The sequence below is a fragment of the Nycticebus coucang genome, chromosome 8 (assembly GCF_027406575.1).
Source record: "Nycticebus coucang isolate mNycCou1 chromosome 8, mNycCou1.pri, whole genome shotgun sequence".
Classification (NCBI taxonomy): domain Eukaryota; kingdom Metazoa; phylum Chordata; class Mammalia; order Primates; family Lorisidae; genus Nycticebus; species Nycticebus coucang.
This window is the reverse complement of record NC_069787.1, coordinates 110,461,312-110,482,119: the sequence shown is the minus strand read 5'-3', so window position 1 is coordinate 110,482,119 and position 20,808 is coordinate 110,461,312. Positions and strand designations below refer to the sequence as shown.

Below are 20,808 nucleotides of genomic sequence, written 5' to 3'. Positions count from 1 at the left end.
ACACTGAGGTTAAGGATTTCAAAGGGGTTAAGAAACTCGGCCAAAAACAAAGGATTCCTGAACCCAAGTCTGTGAGACTCCACCTCAAACCCAACTACGTGTCTGAATGTCTGCATACTTAAAAGTAGTACCAGGAATAAAAGGTTTATTTCACCTGTACCCTTGAAGCGTGGTCCAAACAAAATAAATGGGAGCAGCTCCCAAGATGAGAGTGAGCCATTTAATATAAAGTTTAAAACCATTTTTCTGAAGGCCTTTGACAGGGTTTCCCTACATTTCCAGAAGGGCTAAGGTGAGAGAGAGAGAAAGAGAGAGAGAGAGAGAGAGGAGAAATTGGACAGGTAGGTGATCTTTAACTTAGAACATCAATGATCTTTGGCAATGAATTGACATCTATTACAAGAAAACAGAAGGTAAATTTGATCATTCATAAACAGAAAGGCAGCATTGGGTCACAGTTTTACAAAGCATTTCTAGGAGTTGAAAGCGTTTCTCTTTCTTTCCCATCAAAACATCAGTAACCTTACTCTGGAGAATAGCAGCTTACTTTCAAAGCTCGGACATGATATTTTAAACATTGCTTTATTTGACAAAGAATGCTTTGAGAAAAATGTAAGGCTTTAGATAATCATTTAGGATGCGAACTATCTGCCCAAACGGCCACCTGGCTAGATGGTTTCTCTAGGCTTTGGCACCTTCTCAGTTTGCTTAGCTGTAGGATTGGAGCTGAATTAAAAACAGAGAGCAGAGAGAGGCCAACATTATGGTGTGTACAACCAGGGATGTGAAGCAGCCCAGAATTTGTCATCTGTATGACATTCCAAAGCCAGGAGTCAGCAAACTATGGCCTTTGAACTAAATCTGACCTGTGCCTATTTTGTTAATAAAGATGGAACTCAGCTCTACCCCTGTCTACATATTGTCTAGGGCCGTTTTTGCACTGCAGCAGCAGAGTTGAATAGCTGCATCAGAGATCACATGCTTTGCAAAACCTAAACTGTTCCTGTCCTGCCCTGTTCTAAATAAAGCATCCTCATCCTTTAGAAGAAAAAACAATAACTCCATCACATTAATGGGATTGAAACTATTCCATGGGATTGGCAATCAGCTAGTTCCCATCGTTAAAAATACAAACATACCAGATTTTCAGGACACCCACCAGACAGAGTATGACTCTGATGTCCAGAGAGTGCTACCAAGTGTCTTCTACATTGAGCATCCATGCCATCTGCCTGGCAGAGTCACTGTTAGCAGAATAGCAGCTTTAACTCAAAGGTTGCGGTCACAGAGGGCCAAGATGGGCTTCTGTGTATTTGTTTGATTGGATTTTTGTTTTGTACACTTCCCACACTTAAATGTATCTGACCAGAAAAGAGATTGGATTTCTTCTTTATATATTTTTTTATTTTTTATTAAGTCTTTTGTACATAGGTCATAAATACATTTATGCCCATTTCAGTGTGTTAATTATTTGTACAAATTGGAGTGCTTACATCATACTAATCAGCATAGCCTCCATCTCATTTACCCAATTATAGCATTAGGACATTTGTGTTCTACACATGATAGAACCAACTTGTACTTGCAATGTGCCCCATAGGTGTGGTCCCCCTACTATCCCTCCCACCCCCTCCCCTTTCCTCCTTCATCATAGACTAAAGTTGTGTTTCATTTTTCATATGTAAGTGCGAGTTATTATAAATTGGTTTCACAGTAGTACATTGGGTACTTTTTTTTCCATTCCTGAGAAAATTTACTAATAAGAATATTTTCCAGTTCCATCCATGTAAACATAAAGGAGGTAAAGTCTCCATTTTTTTTACTGCTGCATAGTATTCCATGGTATACATACACCACAATTTATTAATCCATTCATGTGTCAATGGGCACTTGGGCTTCTTCCATGACTTGGCAATTATGAATTGAGCTGCAATGAACAATCTCGTGCAAATATCTTTGTTGCCAAATGATTTTTGGTCCTTTGGATACACACCTAGAAGAGGAATTGCAGGATCAAATGGCAGGTCTACATTTAGATCCCTGAGTGCTCTACAAACTTCCTTCCAAAAGGAACATACTAGCTTCCATTCCCACCATCAGTGCAGAAGTGTTCCCTTTTCTCCCTCTTCTTTATATTTTAATGCCATTCTTATTAAAAGTTAATATCAATAGTACTCCTTGGTATGGGGAAAGAACATTGGATTTTCTTTTTTTTTTTTTTTTTTTAATTTTTTTTATTAAATCATAACTGTATACAATGATATGATTATGGGGCATCATACACTCACTTCATAAACCATTTGACACATTTTTATCACAGTGGTTAACATAGCCTTTCCGGCGTTATCTCAGTTACTGTGCCAAAACATTTACATTCTACATTTACCAAGTTTCGCAAATACTGAAAAGCTGTCTTCATAGTTTTCAGATGAGGAGACAGCAATGTTCATGGTTATTTAGTGGAATCATAGATGCTACAATTCAAAAGTCACTTTGTATCTGCCTAAACTTTCATAGCCACTGTTTCAAGACGCATAGCCCAAGCAAAGTATAGTAGGCATTATTGGTCTTTTTTTTTTTTATTTTGGTAAAATATACATAGCATAAAACTTACCGAATTAATCATTTTAAGTCTATCAAATGCACTTGTACTGTGCAACTATCATCACCACTCATTTGTTTAATAACTCTCCATTCCCCTTCTCCTAATACCTGACAATCACCATTCCACTTTCCGTCTCTGTTTTTGACTACTCTAGGTACCTCATCTGAGTGGCATCTTAAACTATTAACATTTGTCTTTTTGCAGTTTGCTTATGTGACTTAGCGAAATGTGCTCAAGATTCATCCATATTGTAGCATATCACAGAACTTCCTTTCTTTTTAAGGCTGAATACTTTTTCTTTGTATGTGTATAACACATCTCATTTATTAATTCATCTATCAATGGATACTTGGATTGCTTCCACAATTTAGTTATTGTGAATAATGCTGCCGTGAACATGGGTACACAAATACCTCTCCAAGCCCTTACTGTCAATTCTTTCAACATATGTACAGAAGTGGAATTGCCGGATCATATAGTAATTCTATTTGTAATGTTTTGAGGAATTGCTACCCTGTTTTCCATAGCAGCTATGCCAATTTTACATGCTCACCAATACTCTACCTGGCCAATGCTTGTTAAGTCCTGGGTTTCTTTTCTTTGGTAGTGGTCATCCTAAGGCCACTCAGGCATTAGACACTCTAGTGTGTGCATTAGACACACACACTCAGACACTCTCATTGGTGTCTAATTTGAATTTCCTTAATCATTACTGATGCTGTGCATTGTTTCATGAGCTTATTGGCCATTTGTATATCTTCTTTGGAAAAATGTCAAGTCTTTTGCCCATTGTCAAATCGGGTCTTTTGTCTTTTTGTTGGTGAGTTTCAGTAGTTCTCTCAACTACTAAATATCTCTTTCCTGGCTATTAATCGCTTATCAGAGAAATCATTTGCCAATGTTTTCTTCCATTCCTTAGGTTACCTTTTTTAGTCTCTTCATACTGTCCTTTGATGCACAATAGTTTTTACTTTACATAAAATCTAATTTGCCACAAGGGTATATGTGAAACTTAGTAAATGTGGAATGTAAATGTCTTAGCACAATAACTAAGAAAATGCCAGGAAGGCTATGTTAACCAGTGTGATGAAAATGTGTCAAACAGTCTATGAAACTAGTGTATGGTGCCCCATGATCACATTAATGTACACAGCTATGATTTAATAAAAAAAAAAAAAAATCTAGGGCAGCGCCTGTGGCTCAAGGAGTAGGGTGCCGGTCCCATATGCTGGAGGTGGTGGGTTCAAACCCAGCCCCGGCCAAAAATAAATAAATAAATAAATAAATATCTAATTTGCCTATTTTTTCTTTTTTGTGTCTGTAACTTTGGCCTTATATCCAAGAAGTTGTTGCCAAATTTGATGTTGTGAAGTCTTTGTCCTATTTTTTATAAGAGTTTTATAGTTTTAGCCCTTACATTTAGGTCTTTGATCCAATTTGTATTAATTTGTATACATGGTGTTAAAGAAGAGTTCAACTTCCTTCTTTTGCATCTGGACATCCAGGTCTCTCCTCAGCACCATTTATTGAAAAGACTGTCCTTTCCCCTACTGAATGGTCTCAGAATACCTGACCAAAATCATTTGACCACTTACATGAGGATTTATTTCTAGACTCTCTATTATATTATGTTGATCTATGTTTGTCTTTATGCCAGTAACATCTTATTTTGATTACTGTAACTCTGAAGTAAGTTTTGAAATCTGGAAGCCTGAGTCCTTCATCTTTTTTAAGATTGCTTTATTTATTTAAGGTCCCTTGATATAAATATGAGTATGAGTATTTCTATTTCAACAAAAAGATTCCACTGGGATGTTGATAGGGATTGCACTAAATCTGTAGATTGATTTGGGTGGTACTGACATCTTTACAATATTATATCTTTTAATCCATGACCAGGTGACACATTCTCTTTTTTTATATCTTCTTTAATTTCTTTCAGTAATGTTTCACAGTTTTTATTGTAAAAGTCACTCATCTTGGTTAATTCCTAAGTATTTTATTATTTTTTATGTTATTATAAAAGGAATTATTTTCATAATTTCCTTTAAAAAATGTGCATTAATGATGTGAAGAAATGCATCTGATTTTTATATTTTGATTTTGTATCCTGCTACTTTGCTAAATTCTTTTACTAGAGCTATTATTTTTTCTCAGGTCTACTTCTAAACATTTAGTAGCTTTAACAGTTTTTTTCATGTGGAACGGTTAGGGTTTTTGATATATAAAATCATATCATCTATAAACATAGATAATTTTACTTCTTTCTTTCCATTTTTAATGCCATTATTTTTCTCACCTAATTGCTTTGGTTAGAATGCCCAGTACTATGTTGAATAGGAGTGGTGAAAGTAGGCATCTTTGTCTTATTCTTTACCTTATAGGAAAAGACTTTGGCCTTTCATCATTGAGTATAATATTTCCTATATTTGCTATGGTTTTTCATATATGGTTTTTATTATGTTAAGATAGTTTCCTTCTATTCCTATCTTGTTGAATCTTTTTTTTATGAAGCATGTAATTTGTCAAATGCTTTTTCTGTATCAATTGTGATGATCATATTTTTCTCCTTCATTTTGTTAAGTGGCATCTTTTATTAACTGATTTTTATGTATTGAACCATCTTTACATGTCATATAATCCTTTTAATGTACTGCCAAATTTGATTTTCTAGTATTTTGTTGAGATTTTCTGCGTCAATGTTCATAAGGGATATCTAGCTGTAGTTTTCTTTGACTTTGGTATGAGGGTAATGTGGGCCTTATAGAATGAGTCAGGAAGTGCTCTGTTCTCTTCAAGTTTTTGGAACAGTTTATGAAGAATTAATTAGTTCTTCTTTAAGTGTTTAATAAAATGCACTTGTTAAGTCATCAGATCCAGGGTTTTCCTTGTCAGGTGATTTTTTGAGCACTGATTTAATGTCCTTATTCTTCAGGTCTATTCAGGCTTTCCATTTATTCTTCCTTTAGTCTTGCTAGGTTTTTGGTTTTTCTGGGAATATACCTGTTTCATCTGGTTATTCAATTGTTCAATTTGTCAGCATAAAATTGTTGATAGTACTCTCTTATAATTCTTTTAATTTCTCTAGAATCAGTAGTAGTGTGCCCAGGATTATTTTAGTAATTTGAGTCTTCTATCTCTTTTTCTTAATTAATATAGCTAAAGGTTTGCCAATTTTGTTGATCTTTTCAGAGAACCAGCTTTTGGTTACATTCAATATTGAAGTCTTCAATATTATTATAGAACTATGTATTTCACCCTTAATTTCTGTCAGCTTTCCTTCACATATTTTGATGGTTGGTAATTAGGTAGATAAATGATTATAATTGTGATATCTTCTTGCAAAGGTATTGAACCTTTCATTAATACGTAGTTGACCACCTCCCTTCACCTACCATCTCCTTAAGTTGACCTAATTTTCACTGACTGACATGCGTCACATGTTCATATCAGTACAGTAGGCCTAGTTCCTTATGTTGACCACCTCTGTATGTTGACCAGTTTGTGATAGTCCCTTGGGTGGTCAATTTATGGAGGTTCTCCTGTATATAACATCCTTATTTGTCTCTTGTAAACTTTTTTTATTAAAATCTATTTTGTTTGATATCAGTATAGCTACCTTTCTCATTTTTGGTACTATTTACATGGAATATCTTTTTCAATCCTCTCATTTTCAATCTATTTGTGTCTTTACATATAAAGTCAGCCTCTTATAGATGGATATAGTTTGATAATATTTCTATGAATTCTGCCAATCTTTGTCTTTTGATTGGAAAGCTTGATGTGCTTCCATTTAAAGTACTTGGCTTGCTCCACATCTTCATTCAGTTCTTTAAACATATTTGAGATGATTATTTAAAGTCTTTGTCTACTGTATCTGCCATCAGGTCTTATTCAGGGACAGTTTCTATTGATTTATTTTTTCCTTTGAATGGCTAAACTTTCCTATTCCTTAGTATGCCTTGTGATTTTTTTTTAATTAAAAACTGAATATTTGAATCAGATATTTTGGTAACTCTGGAAAGTAGATTCTCCTCTTTCCCAGGGTTCACTGGATTTTGTTATTGTTGTTGTTTGTTTTTGTTGTTGTAGTTGTTGTTGCTATGGTTGTAGATTGTCTCCATGCTGGGGATCAGCTTGAGGGGTAAACTTAAGTTCTTCTCAGGTCTTTTCTGAGCAAGTGCCTTTCCCTGAGTTTGCATAGTTACTTTCTAATTTCTCTGTATATATAGTTATTTTTAAATGCCTTAGTGTTTAATGCTTTGCTCCTATAAGGGAGAATAAGAGAAACTTGACGGGACGCCATAAAAAGGAAACTGTACCTTTAAATCTCTTACAATTCACTTAAGCCAAAAGGGGAGGAATTTGCAAGAATGAGGGAAGGTACAACAAGGCCCACAAGACTCTTTGTACCTATGTGATCTGAACCAGCAATCAAGATCCCTTATATTAGAAGAAAGAGTCCTTTTTGCCCCTCCTGGCTCCTGCAAGCTGATGGCAAGCTGCTCCAGGAACACAGGCACAGCTGCCACAGGACTGATGTGAGTGATGGGCAACTGCATCTGTACTGTACCACCACAATTAATCGCAATTTACTGTCCAAGCCTTCTGCTGGAAGTTGCAAGGCTTTGATAGACTCCAGAATTCCAAAATAGTTACCTCACCCAGATTCTGCCAGGGCAGTTATCTAGGTGAGGACACAAATTACTGGTGCTTCATGCTCTGCTGTCTTCCCAGGGTCCCATTATTGGTCTCTTTCTGCAGATTCAGAAGAAAAAGGAGACATAGAGAGGTTGAGTATATTTCTCACAATCTCATTGTGAAATGAACCCCAGGGCCCTTGACTTTGAGTTTAGAAACATGTCATCTACATGACACTACCTCAGATTTACCCTCAAGGTCATGAGAACAAAAATTAAATCAAAGCCATGCTCTTCCTAACCCAGGCTAAACTAGCATGTCTAACTTGTTCCTCATGCAAACCTGACCTCTATCCAGTTCACAATAGACTGAACATGTAGTGACCCCTCTTCCAGCCATAGGCTTAGGATCTCCCCTGCACACATTGACCCCCATCAGAATGTATGAAGTATCAGGAGAGTTTATCTCATGCAGGGTGATATTTTTCTTCAAAAGAAAATACACTAGACTGAGCTTTCTGATTTTTCTGCTTGAATTCTGATAGCTATACAATACTCAGGACTTAAAGTTTAAATACATTTGCCAGCAACTAAAGAATTTAAAAGGTCAACTCAAGGTAAGATAAGGCAGAGGAAAAGGTTAACAAGAGATCAATAACACACTGTCTAGCCTTTTCTGGGTGTGTGTGAGAGCATCTTGCTAAAACCAGGAGAAAAATCCAGTCCCCTTACAGAATATTTGCTTCAAAATATAGTTCAGCACTCTTAATTATGACTAGAGTCTATTTTCATCTATTAAGAGATGGCTTTAATAGCTCTCTGGCAGAATCTAGTTGTCCATACCTCACAAATAAGTATAGACACATCCTTTCTTTACATGGCTTACAACATCTTGTAAAGAGTCCTTTGGAGAAGGTAAGCAATGACTCTCCAAAATGAGAATGTGGATTTATTTTTGCATTCATTCATTCATAGTCATCCAAATATTTATTCAGCAGACATTTGTTCACACAAATATTCTGGGGAAAGTATTTGTGTGAACAAAGACAAAGATGAAGACCCTGCCCTTAGAGAAAGCTGACTTTGGATCAAACTTGATTCACTAAGCCTGCACCTCAGAGGTTCAACAGCCAGGCAAATAAGAAGCTGAAATTTCTGGCTTAGTCAGTGACACATACCATTTGATTAATCCCTTTCCATCATGGTTACCCAGACTTCATATTTAATACATGCTTTTCGGTACTGGGCAGGAAAGGAGCCTTCCAAGCAGAGATGAAGTCTCTATGAAGGCAATGAACTTAAGCTTCAGGTTTTCTTTTACATGGTTACTTCTGAGATCCTGAGGGGACCCTAATGCAGTGTTCTGATGAACATCTAAGTTTGCATAAATAAAATATTTTGTATTATTTTCCTTAAAGAGGGCCCCAAAATGAATCAGCTTCAGACCCCACAAAATCTGAACCACACCTGCCTCCAAATCTGGATGCACCTGGAGGTGAAAGTGTATGAACTCTAGATGCTTCTTACTCATCTCCTGGGAATAAGAGGAGCATTCAGGGTGCATTGAAACAAGACTCGAAGCTGTGTAGATGGCTCCTAGTTAGCAATGTTTTTGAGCAAAGTTCACATTGTTCCTGGATGACCCACTGCTACTGCCACCCTCTCCTCCCACTTCCACTCTTTGCTTCTAAGGCCAATTAAATGAAATGAAGTGACCTTCAGGGCCCAAATTTAATTTCTTACCTAGTATAAATCCCACCTGATTTATTTTGTAGTAATCTACATACATGAGGCCTTGGAACATGAAAATGACGCATGAGTCTCAAGGTCAGGAGTCTTTCTCCTTTGTCTTTTCTGTCTTGAGAAGTTTTTAATAATTCAAATTCTGTTCTTGGTAGCTCACAAGCAGTTAAGAGTCAATTAGGGATGTATACCCTGAGACATTTTTAAGACCTTCTTTAAATTCAAGGCCAGAAGGCCATGGCTGCTCTGGTGTATCGTGTGACACCCAGCACAAAGGGCTTAGGAGGAATGCTAAGCTCCCCCTGAAACTGTTCCTGTTGCTCTGGAGCATAGCCCCAGTTAACACGAGGGAACAGCCCCGCCCCAGCTCTTAGTTCCCTTGAAACCAAAGAGGCAGTGCTCTGTGGTTTAAATTAAAAGAGGAGATGTGCTTTGCACAAATTAGCTTTCCTATTGATATGGTGCATATTACAAAGATCAGTTCTCTTGTTTTAATTCAAATCCATGTGCTGCAATTTTTATTTAATTTAAAACTAAATAAGAGCCAGGAGTTGCTGGAAGGAGGGGAAATGCCAAGGCCAATTGAGCCCTGGCAGCCATCCTGAAACCACAGTGACTTGGGTACTATGAACTGCTGGGCTAACAAGCCATCCTGCAGAGCTGGAGTGCTCATCTACCAGGACCGGGGCTAGGGAAGCACCTGGACGGGTTGTGGTAGCTGGATGATATGCCAGAGGACACCAGAAATTCTTCAATTTCTGATGCCCTTTGAAGAAGACGCTAAAACCCTGATGTGTCCTATCATGAGAAGGAGGACGCGTTTTAACCAGTAAAATGTGACCACAGTCTAAGGATTTATACAAACCTCATCCAAGCTCACATAGCCGTAAAAATGACAGATTGTGCCAGGCTTTGCTGCTAATGTTTGCAGCTCATTCTGTTGTCCACTAGCACTCATTATCATTCAAATTGCTGCCAGCACCAAAGGATTAAGAGAAAGGCATGGAAGACAAACTTCAAATTAGGAAATGCTTTCCATTAACATTCATTTTCCCCCTCTCAATTGTGAAAAGGCTGCCATTACTATCCAAGTTTTGTAGAACTCTGTGTCCTGCAGCTCAAGGAACACCAGTGTTGTATGCGAGGACAGCTCAACAACCATCTCCAAAGTGTAGACCACCCTTCCCAGGGTCTTTTGGATGAGCCACCAGTAAAGCCATGGTCAGAATCCAATATGAGACTTTGACCCAAAAGTGGCCTTACACAGCTGGCATCACTGATAGCTAGGCAGAAAACAAAAATGGAATTCATGAAAATAAAGAAAACAGAAGGTCATTGTTTCAGCAAAGCCAAGAAACAGGAATCTGTGTCTGTGCCTATCCAAGCTAATGAAACTCTATTAACCCACCAGGAATGTCCCACAATCCTTACCTACCATTGTGTAAAAGGAATAATTCCAGCTTCTCTTGATCCCTGATACCCAAGAGTGGGGTTTGTGAACCGGCAGCTGTGGCATCTCTTAGGAGCCTGTTAGAAATACTGAATCCAAATCTGCATTTTAACCAAGTTTCCAGGTAATTGTGATGTGGAAGTTGGAGGAGCATGTTTTGGATCATAATCGGAAGTCATGGTTTCTCTTCTGAACATTGTTCTTCAATCCATTCCTTTTACCTCTGTAGGTTTTGCCCCCAGATGCCAACCTTGTTCTTCCGTTTGCCATCTCATCAGCACAACACTGTTTATCTAGTTCTTGAATTAGTGCCAGACCCTTCAACATGCTGAGATCTTCCCCCAGTCACTCAGGCTGCCTAGAACCCTTTCCACATCTACCCACCTTCACTCTCTCACTCAGCTGATTCCTTTTAGTCTCAGGTTCTGTTTAGACATCCTTTCTTTCTTTTTTCTTTCTTTTTTTTTTTTTTTTTTTTTTTTTTTTTTGCAGTTTTTGGCCGGGGCTGGGTTTGAACCCACCACCTCTGGCATATGGGACCAGCACCCTACTCCTTTGAGCCACAGGTGCTGCCCATTGGACATCCTTTCTAGTGGAAGCCTCTGTATCTCCTCAAATCCGGGTTAGTATCACTCTCCTCTGTTTCCATAGCACTCAATACTTCTCCCCTTGTAGGAGTCATCACACTTTACCACGATTTTTGTTTTGCCTGCCTGTGTCTACTCTAGACTGGGAAATTTGTGAGGAAAAAATGCTTGTCTCTACACTGCAGCCCCCACAGGGGGGTAGACTTCAACTGAGTAGAACTTCAACTGAGTAGACTTCAACAAATATTTGATAGATGCCCAGATGAATAAATGAATGACATACAGCACTCTCTGCCCAACCTAAACTGTACATTTCATTCAGACTGTCACTTAGGGATGATTCACTCCTAGTCTATCAGAAGGGAGCTGAGCAACAATAATTTTAAGGCAAGAGACCAAAAATAAGACCTTGTTTAATGAAAGAAAATATGTTTAACCTATGAGCATCTGGATAAAAACTAACCTTCTCTGAGTATTAATAACAATAAATATTGGCAACTTCCTCAAAAGGAGCATGTGGATTTGACAATATTTTTCAAATCTTTGCTTGCTTTGTATTGGAGGGTGTTTGTTTTCCTGTTAAAACTCTGAGATTGCATTAAAACTAACTTTGCATTGGCCAGGTGACTTGAGTCAAGAATCGAGCTATGGCAACCCAAATTCAACTTAGGAAACAATTTTGTTAAATGTATATTTAGGCCAGATACACTGGCTCACGCCTATGATCCTAGCAGTCTGGGAGGCTGAGGCAGGTGGATTGCTTGAGCTCAGGAGTCTGAGACCAGCCTCAGTAAGAGCGAGACCCCATCTCTACTAAAAATAGAAAAAACTAACCAGGCATTGTGGACCAGCCTGAACAAGAATGAAACCCATCTCTATTAAAAAACTAGGCAGACATTGTGGCAGGCACCTATAGTCCCAGCTACTCTGGAGTCGGAGGCAAAGGGATCTCTTGATCCCAAAAGTTTGAGGTTGCTGTGAGCTATGATGATGCCAGGGCACTCTAGCCGGGGCCACAGAGGAAGGCTCTGTCTCAATCAACGAATGAATGAAGAGAAAGGACAAGCTGAGAGTCTGGGCCCCTCTACAAGCTGGACTTTCCTTCTCCCCTCTTGTTCATACTTCCACAGAGAGCTAGCCCACAGGATGCCTTCATGCTATCAAGAACTCCTTGCCCAGCATTCAGTGAACCCGCACCTTCCCATGCTACATCTGTTTTCTGTCCTGACATATCTGGTGTAATTGATTAGGACACTGCTGCTTCTTTACCGATGCAAAGCCGTTAACCAGCTCATGGGGCACAGGACCAGAACTTTTTCTCCATCAGAGAAAATGAACTCCCAGAGAGCCCCCATTTCTCAAGTTGTACCCACTATGGACTGGAGCAGGCATTAATCAATAACCAGTAACTGAAGTGGTCTTGCCTTCAAATGGGATAGGGTTAACGAGCTTATGCAAGAGATGAGCCACAATAGTATTTTAACAACTGTGCCAAACAGTCACAAGAAAATGTCATCTTGGATAATGAATAGCCACAAGCAACATTGCCGTGATGCAGCAGACGGGTATAGTAGACCCGCATGAATTGCAGAGCCCATTAAGTCTTCACTGTTTCGAATGCTGAGAAAAGGTTATGTGATTATGATGAATTCAGAAGATCCAAGAAATAGCTTACAATTGTGGCCAGCCCTATACAGTTCTTTTCTCCCATTATTAAGTCAACACATTATCATTCTTCACTTAGCTCCAAAATAAATTTACAGTAAAAATCACTTTCTCTTTCATTTTTAAGCAGCAAATTAGGTTTTGCTATTTGGAATACCACGATATTTTTTAAATAGGAACTGCTGTTTTAATGAAAGGCTTTGAAAAGGACTCAGTTTAGGCGGCGCCTGTGGCTCATTCGGTAAGGCGCCGGTCCCATATACCGAGGGTGGCAGGTTCAAACCTGGCCCCGGCCAAACTGCAACCAAAAAATAGCCAGGCGTTGTGGCAGGCACCTGTAGTCCCAGCCACTCGGGAGGCTGAGGCAAGAGAATCGCTTAAGCCCCAGGAGTTGGAGGTTGCTGTGAGCTGTGTGAGGCCACGGCACTCTACCGAGGGCCATAAAGTGAGACTCTGTCTCTACAAAAAAAAAAAGAAAAGAAAAGAAAAGGACTCAGCTGCTCGTAACAAGGTAATTAACCCCTTCGCTCCCAGGATGGCCAGGGTTGAAAACTAAACCAGAAAATATCTTTAAAATGCCTGGCTCAGGGGCCACCAGCTAAGAGACACTCAAAATGGGAGTTTCTTTTATCATCTTTAGCACTAAAGATGACAAGACAGCCATTAGTGCTTTCACAGACATACAATTCATATAAACTCACAACCGGTCTTGGGAAAACGTCCTAGCAGAGACTGAAGCTTTCATTCCAAAGGTCTGACAAGTCACTGCTGAGGACACAGTGTCTTGGGCAGAAGCTAAGTGTGAGTGACATTCCTGTAGAAGATAAATGCCTATGGCCCCTGCTTCCCTCAATCTCTTCATTTAAGGAACAATTGTTGAAATTTGACTTTTAGTTCCAGCAGGAACTTACTCCTAACATTAATCAAAATGTTGTAATTACTCCCAACAGGCATCAAAATGTTGTGACTCAAAGAACCAATGTTTGTGAGGAAAATATATTGTCTGCCCTACACCTCCGCTCCAGGACAAGTTGACACATATAAAATGTCACAATGTACTTAGACATTTATTGAATCTAAGTGGCAAGAGCTTGCAAATGACCAGACCATCCTCTATATTGAGGTAGTGCAGCCACGAGAGCCTTCCAGCCCCGGGGAGACACTGAGTGATGGAAAGAGGCAGTGCAGAGGGCTTGTCACCTCACCCCATCAGGGATAAGGCCCTAGAAGGTAACGGGAAAATAAATAGTCATATCATTTCATGCAAGAACTTTCCATGTACATTGACGTTTTCCAAGATGTCCAGAGATGTCACAAAAATCTGATTGATAGTTTTGACTGGGGCAAACAAATGGACTACATTATTTTTTTCCTATTTTCTGTCTGAATTTACTTACTAATTATTTGCTTTTGTCATCAGGTAGACAAAACCTTAGAAAACTGTGAACATGAGCAAATCAAGTTCAAAAAATTACTCTATCTGTGCCAGGCACCAATCTTTCCAATTCTGCCTTTAGGTTCTGTGGACAGAGTTCAAAAGAAGTCAATAAGATTGATTCAAAAAAGGTATATGTGCAGATGAGCAAAAAGCAGTCATATCTAAAAATGCCTTGTGCAAAATTTCCATAGGGCCATTTAGTAATTTAGAAATTTTCAGCATGAGTTCTGATAGATCAGGGAGGTTCAAATGCTATTTGCTCAAACAAGTCCTTCACAGATTCACCAAAGCTCAGTGAGATGGGTGGGATTCCACCCCCACCTCACAGCCTCCACTGACTGGGCCAGGAAGGCCATTCCACGTGTACCAGGATCCTTCTGGGTCATATCACAGGCTGGGGTTGGTATTAATGAGAAAAGGGGGATGCCTCTCTTCAGATGGGGATACGCATATAACCAGGTTCCTTCCATCCTGTGACTTCGTAATTCCCTAAGGCAAAGATTCTGGAAATGTGGTCTATGGACCAGCAGTCTCGGCCTTACCTGGCAACTTGTTAGAAATGCAGATTCTCTGTCCTACCACAGACCAACCTCTCAGTAATCTCAAGATGAGCAAGTTCTCCAGGTGGTTCTGATATGGCTGAAGTGTGGGAACCACTTCCCAATTTATACCCAGCTGGTAGAAGGGGGCAGAGAGCTGAGGGTAGGAATAGGTGTTTCCTGAGAGTTTCAGATCAGAACTGACATTTCTGGTCTCATTTTTCTGGTGAGAACCAGTCATATGGCTATATCTAGCTTCAAAAGCTACCACAACACACAGTTTACTCAATTATAGCAGCATACTATGGACCATAGAAGAATAGGTTTTGGTGGACAGATAGCCATCTTTGCTAAAATAGCTCTCTACGGTAGGAATAATGTCTTTCTTTTCAACATTGCTCTTATAGGACAAAGAAATCCCAGGTCTACAGCCAGATTTCTCAACCCCAGCAACTATTGGCATTTGGGGCTTAGTGATTTCTTGTTGTGGGAACTTTCTCACACATTGTAGAAGGCTTAGCAGCAGCCCTGGCCTCTGCCAACTAGGTAATGGTAGCACCCTCACCTCCCCCTGCCCCACTTCATAGACAACCTCAAATGTCTCTAGATCAGTAAATTCTTTTTGTTGTTATTTCATAATTGTAATTTTGCTACCGTTATGAATCATAATGTAAATATCTGATATGCAGGATGTATTTTCATGGTTACAAAGGGGTTGCAACCCACAGGTTGAGAACCAAGAACTGCTGCTCTAGATAGTGTGCATATTCCCTAGGGGTAGAAATGGCCCCCAGCTGAGAATGATTGTCTGCACAGAAAACATCTGAGTTGACCTTTGGCCTTCAAGCTGGCTGTAAGTTGGATCCTTCCCACAAATGTTGACTTTCTTTGGATCTGTTAGCCTTTCTCTTGAAACACTCTATTGGGTGATTTCAGCTGGTCCAGTGTGAGGATTATTCCACAGTTTACTACTACATCCACCTCACTTCCATGAAAATAAACCTCCAAAGCCGGAGCCATCTATGCCTGTTGACTTCAGAGCGGTGACAGAGCTAATCCTATTTACAATTAATTACCCTTCCTGGCTGCCCAGGTTTCCAAAAACAAGCTTTATTTTATATTAAAATATACCAGAGTTATGTTACATTCCTTCTCAGTAGCCTTAAATTTAAATGATTCAAGTTCAGGAAGAGAGATGAAGGAAAGACAGTTCTGCTTGTCTAACACAGACTTCGTTGTCAGGAAAACTCACTTGTGAATGCACAAAGTTTTCCCATTGAAAACAGTCTGTTGGCTTCATTTCCGTGTGATAAAATGATGTTGAACAGAAAGTGGAACCGTGTAGCAAGGTTGCAGGTAGTTATTTTGGAGAGAATGTATTTTGAAACCAAACTGTGACTTTTGCAGAACATAGTTAGTTACCCTTTGCAAGGTCACAGGATTTCAGCAGGAGTAAAAGCAATAGATAATTCCGTTTTAGACCTGCACCAGGGTTTGATTTACCAGATTCATAATAAGAATGTGTTAAATCTTTTAAATCAACCCCATCAGAGTACTTGAAATAAGAGGGGGGAAAAAGTATTTCAATGGATTATATCCCAAATGGAAAGATAAGTAGAAAAACAGGTTATCTAAAGCACATTTCTTTTGAAGGATGGATCAATTTCCCGGGGACATTGCTGCATCCCTTTCCATTCACTGCTTAATTTCCTTTTGGGTTCCAGTTGTGTTTTAAAGTACAAGAATGGCCCTTTTTTCCATTCATTCATGCATTTATCTACTTCTTATGGAGCACTTACCTATGAGGGGCACCAGGGATGCCACGGCAGACCTGATATCTAGGGTTTTCCTCTCACCAAGCACTCTGTCTAATGAAGAGAACTGAATCTCAAAGATTAAAAAGTAAACAGGATCATTTCAGATGGTGATAAGTACGATGACAGACATATAAACCAGACCTGGATTAAAGGGGACCTAGATCAGGTGGTCAGGGCAGCCCTTCTGAGGACTGTGATGACAGGCAGCAGCCAAGGGACAGCCTGGGAGGACTGCAGCAGGTGGGATGAGCTGCAGGAACAAAGGCCTGGAAACAAAAACAAATGTGGTTTAAAATAAACTGCATCTGTCTACACTTTTCAAACTCTAAGCTACTTTTCCATCTTTCCATACTCTTCAGTAAAAATATCTCAACCTCGGGCGGCGCCTGTGGCTCAGTTGGTAAGGCACCCGCCCCATATACTGAGGGTGGCGGGTTCAAACCCGGCCCCGGCTGAATTGCAACCAAAAAAATAGCTGGGCATTGTGGCGGGCGCCTGTAGTCCCAGCTACTCGGGAGACTGAGGCAAGAGAATCACTTAAGCCCAGGAGTTGGAGGTTGCTGTGAGCTGTGTGAGGCCATGGCACTCTACCCAGGGCCATAAAGTGAGACTCTGTCTCTACAAAAAAAAAAAAAAAAAAAATATCCCAACCTCTCTCCCTGAACTCTGGACTTTTCTATCCAACCACCCACTCGGCCTCTCTGCTTAGAAGACTAATAGGCATCTCTGATATAACAACCTTTGACAGCCCCTGTCCACCCAAGCATGCTCTTCCCACAGCTTCCCCCCATTCTTCCAGCACTCAGACCATCAGTTCTCAAAGCCTTCTCCTCATGCCCCTTGACCCCTAGCAAATATTACCAACCTTTGATATAAATCCCTCACCTACTGTGCTACCATCCTGCTCTGATCCATGTCCACTGCTTGCCTGAACTAATATGGCAGCCTCCTCACTGGCCTCCTACCTCTACTCTGGAAATCTATTTTCTTACCATAGAATGGATCACATCCCTATCTTTCATAAAATCTTCCTAAAATTTTCAATCTCAAAATAAAAATCAAAAACCTTGTATTCAAAAGGCTGGATTGACATGGCTCTATTACCTCATGGTTGTAATCTTCTTCTACCGCCTGCCCTTAGCCCATGCATTTCATTCCAGCCACACCAGCCTCCTTGCTACTGCTTTGCACCTGTCGGGAAAAGCCTGACATGCTTTAACTTCCAGATACCCACATGTCTTCTCTCTCCATTAGGATCTCTGCTCAAATGTCATCCCGCCAGAGGAAAGAGGCTTTCCTAACCTCTGATATCTCACCCCTCACATAAACACATGCTCTGTCCTCTTGTCCCACTCTTGTTTTCTTCACAGCACCTGGCATAACTAATCTGGAAGCGTATTCAGGGACAATCTCTTGTTAGCTGCTGTACCCTGGAGCCTGAATGAATGAATGAATGAATGGATATGTGAATATCACTATCTCGTATCTAAAGGGCCTGAAACTACAGCCATCGTTCAACTTAACGATAGTTCATAGATAAAGAACTATGTCAGGAAGGTGTAATTCTAACCTTCTAAAGTACTGGAAGTTGAGGAAAAAGAACAGACTCCAGTAAATTACTGATTCATCTCCGGCTATGACTTAATAATCCAGGTGGTGTGAGCAGTACATTTTATGGGATTTCTAAGAAAGGGAAGAATGTGGACTAGAGTCTTCCAAGAAACCTTCATGAGAATGGGATGGAGGCAGAAAGATGGTTCAAATTGGTGACATTTAGAGAAGTTCAAAGGAAAGGCAGAATTCTGGAAGAAGTGAGGCCAGGAGTTCGCAGTGGGTCATGGCACGGAGGCAAGGAAAACCGCCGTTCACAAAGGTTCTCCATGGAGCAGAGACAGCAAACGGGCACGTGGGGTGAAGTTCTGACTAAAGGCGTCTGCAGGCTGTAGGAAGCTATGTGTGGTTGCAATGTTGAGTGACGACCTCATCAAACTAGGTTTTGGAGAAAGCCTTCTGAGAGACATGCATGAGACAGTTTGGCAGGAGGAGAGAAGAGCGGTAGTGAGGCCGAGACCAGAGTGTGTGTCGGGGGCAGGAGCAGGGTGTGCACACATGGGCCTGGAGCGAGGAGGCGCAGGGCCGAGTGAGAGGAGCCCAAGCCATCACGCACCTCAGTCTCTGTAGAACCAGAATCCCTCTGGGGTCCAGCCACACTGGCATGAGGGGCCACGTGTATTTTTAAGTCCCACATGGTTCTGATGTGTACTTCTAGTTACAAAGCACAAGTCTAGCCTTAAAATCTCCACTTACAGGTGAGATAGGTTTATAGGTAAGGTTTTAAGGATCTCAATAAATAATAAAAAGGCAGAAACGGAACTTGCAGAAACGATCACTCAACCATTACATGAAACTATATTACATTAATATAATGCATTAAACAATGTAATGTATTACTAACATTACCTATTAAGCACTTTTCTATGTGTAATGCGGAGTCATAAAGAATCAAAAGATGTATTCATTCATGGATTTGTTCAATAAATACATACTGAGCACCTGTCATGATTGGTACAGGTCCAAGTGTTGCAGATAAACAACAATTACAACACTCTGTAGTAAGGGCTGTGACAGGGCCAACTGGGGTGTACTGGAATATACAGCACAAGCCAGACCCCACTGTCAGATGAGGCTCCAAAGAGAAATCAATGTCTCAGTTGAGCACTAAAGATCAGTTCAAATTAGGTGAAATTTGGGTGAGAGATGTAGGAGAAAGAACTAGAGAGAATTTGGACAAGAAAAACGATTCAGGCAAAGAAAACCACATATGCAAAGCCCTCTTTCACCCCACCCATGATTTCAGTGCCTTAGATGTCACATGGCTGTTGACTGACAGTTTGGGCCCTCATTAAACAGAGCAAGCTTGTCTTTTCATTCTTCAGACTGTGTTTTCAAAGCACTCGCTTTAGCACCTCCAGTACAGCTTCGCAGAGTTTACCCTTTAAGGGAGTCATTGTTGTAGGATCACGAGCAATGGAATAGCGGAACCAGATTTTCTCATCATTGCCTTCCCACACCAGATCTTGGATAAAGCTTTGCACACAGTGAGGGCTCAAGAAATCATAGCTTATTGCCCTGAGCCTTAAATGAAGATGCCCTGAGAGGTGCTTATATTCCTGTGATGGGAATGTAACTGTATCTGATCTTCACCCATTCTGAACACATTTGCACATTAGAAGTTGATTAAAAGGTTCGCTTTTGCTCTTTAAAGATGAAGCGGAAGCTGCACATTTCTGGAGCAGGGGTCCTTGCTAGAAAGCTTTCCTTGGTTCCATAGCCTTCTATTGCTATGAATAGAACACCAACATAATTACAGAAGAATCCCACAGAGGCCAGTTTTAAATGAAAGCACATTTAATTGCAGGTAATTCCTTTGTTCTCTGAAATGATGCTAACTTTCCAACTGAGTCTATGAAATATATCAAAATCATTATGAAGTAAACCCATTTAAGATGAAATGTTATACTCTACCAATCCCTAAAAGTTCAGAATTATTTTGATTAGTTGGCCAAAATGAAGAGGGGAAAAAAAGGTAAATCCAAAGAAAAAAAAAAAAGAAAGATAAATCCAAAAAGAAAGATAAAACCCACAAAAGTCAGTCAGTCCAAAACACTAGTTTTGACAAGTTCTGGATTTCCTGGGCTTCTAAGTGAAGTGGTGTGTGTTCTTTAGAAATAATGTTTTGCTAAAAAGAAAATCCTGCATCAATATTAATTTCTCATTATCAGTATTTTGCTGGTAGCCAAAGTAATTTGTTTCAATCCTAAAATCCTCTATTGCCCAAAACCATGATATTAAGAAGAGAGGATCAGTGTGCACAGAGCCTCCACGTGGGAGGTGATCAATATAGATGTACAAAACAAAGAAAATGTTTGTCTAGGCTCCAAATGCATGATAAATGCCAGTGTCATGAAGGCTGAGTAGGAAAGAGGCAATAGTCCATCCTACCTGGAGTTCTCAATTACCTACACTTTATCCACTCGGCAACTTCACCCAGGCTTCCAGCGCTGCCATGACATTTCAGGGATGACACGTGCTCTATGTACCACATGTGGCCAGGGCTATGGACATACAATCCCTTATCTGAAATATACCCTGTTTTTGTATGTTTTATTTAGGTGATCGCCATATTGAGAAGGCATCCTCTTATCAACATCTTGGGAGTTTGTCCCTAATTAGCAATGTTTCTTAACCTGCCACCAGAGAGCAGCCGTACTTTTCCATGTTCTATGGAGATCTCTATATTGCACCTCCTATAAAGATAGGGAAT

The 20,808-nt window shown here is 40.0% G+C and overlaps 1 protein-coding gene across 3 annotated transcripts in view; it reads left to right on the top strand.

Moving 5' to 3' along the window:
* Positions 1–20,808, top strand: part of SLC9A9 (solute carrier family 9 member A9) — a 678,779-nt gene that overhangs the window by 419,438 nt on the left and 238,533 nt on the right. The gene's annotated exons all lie outside the window — the stretch shown is intronic.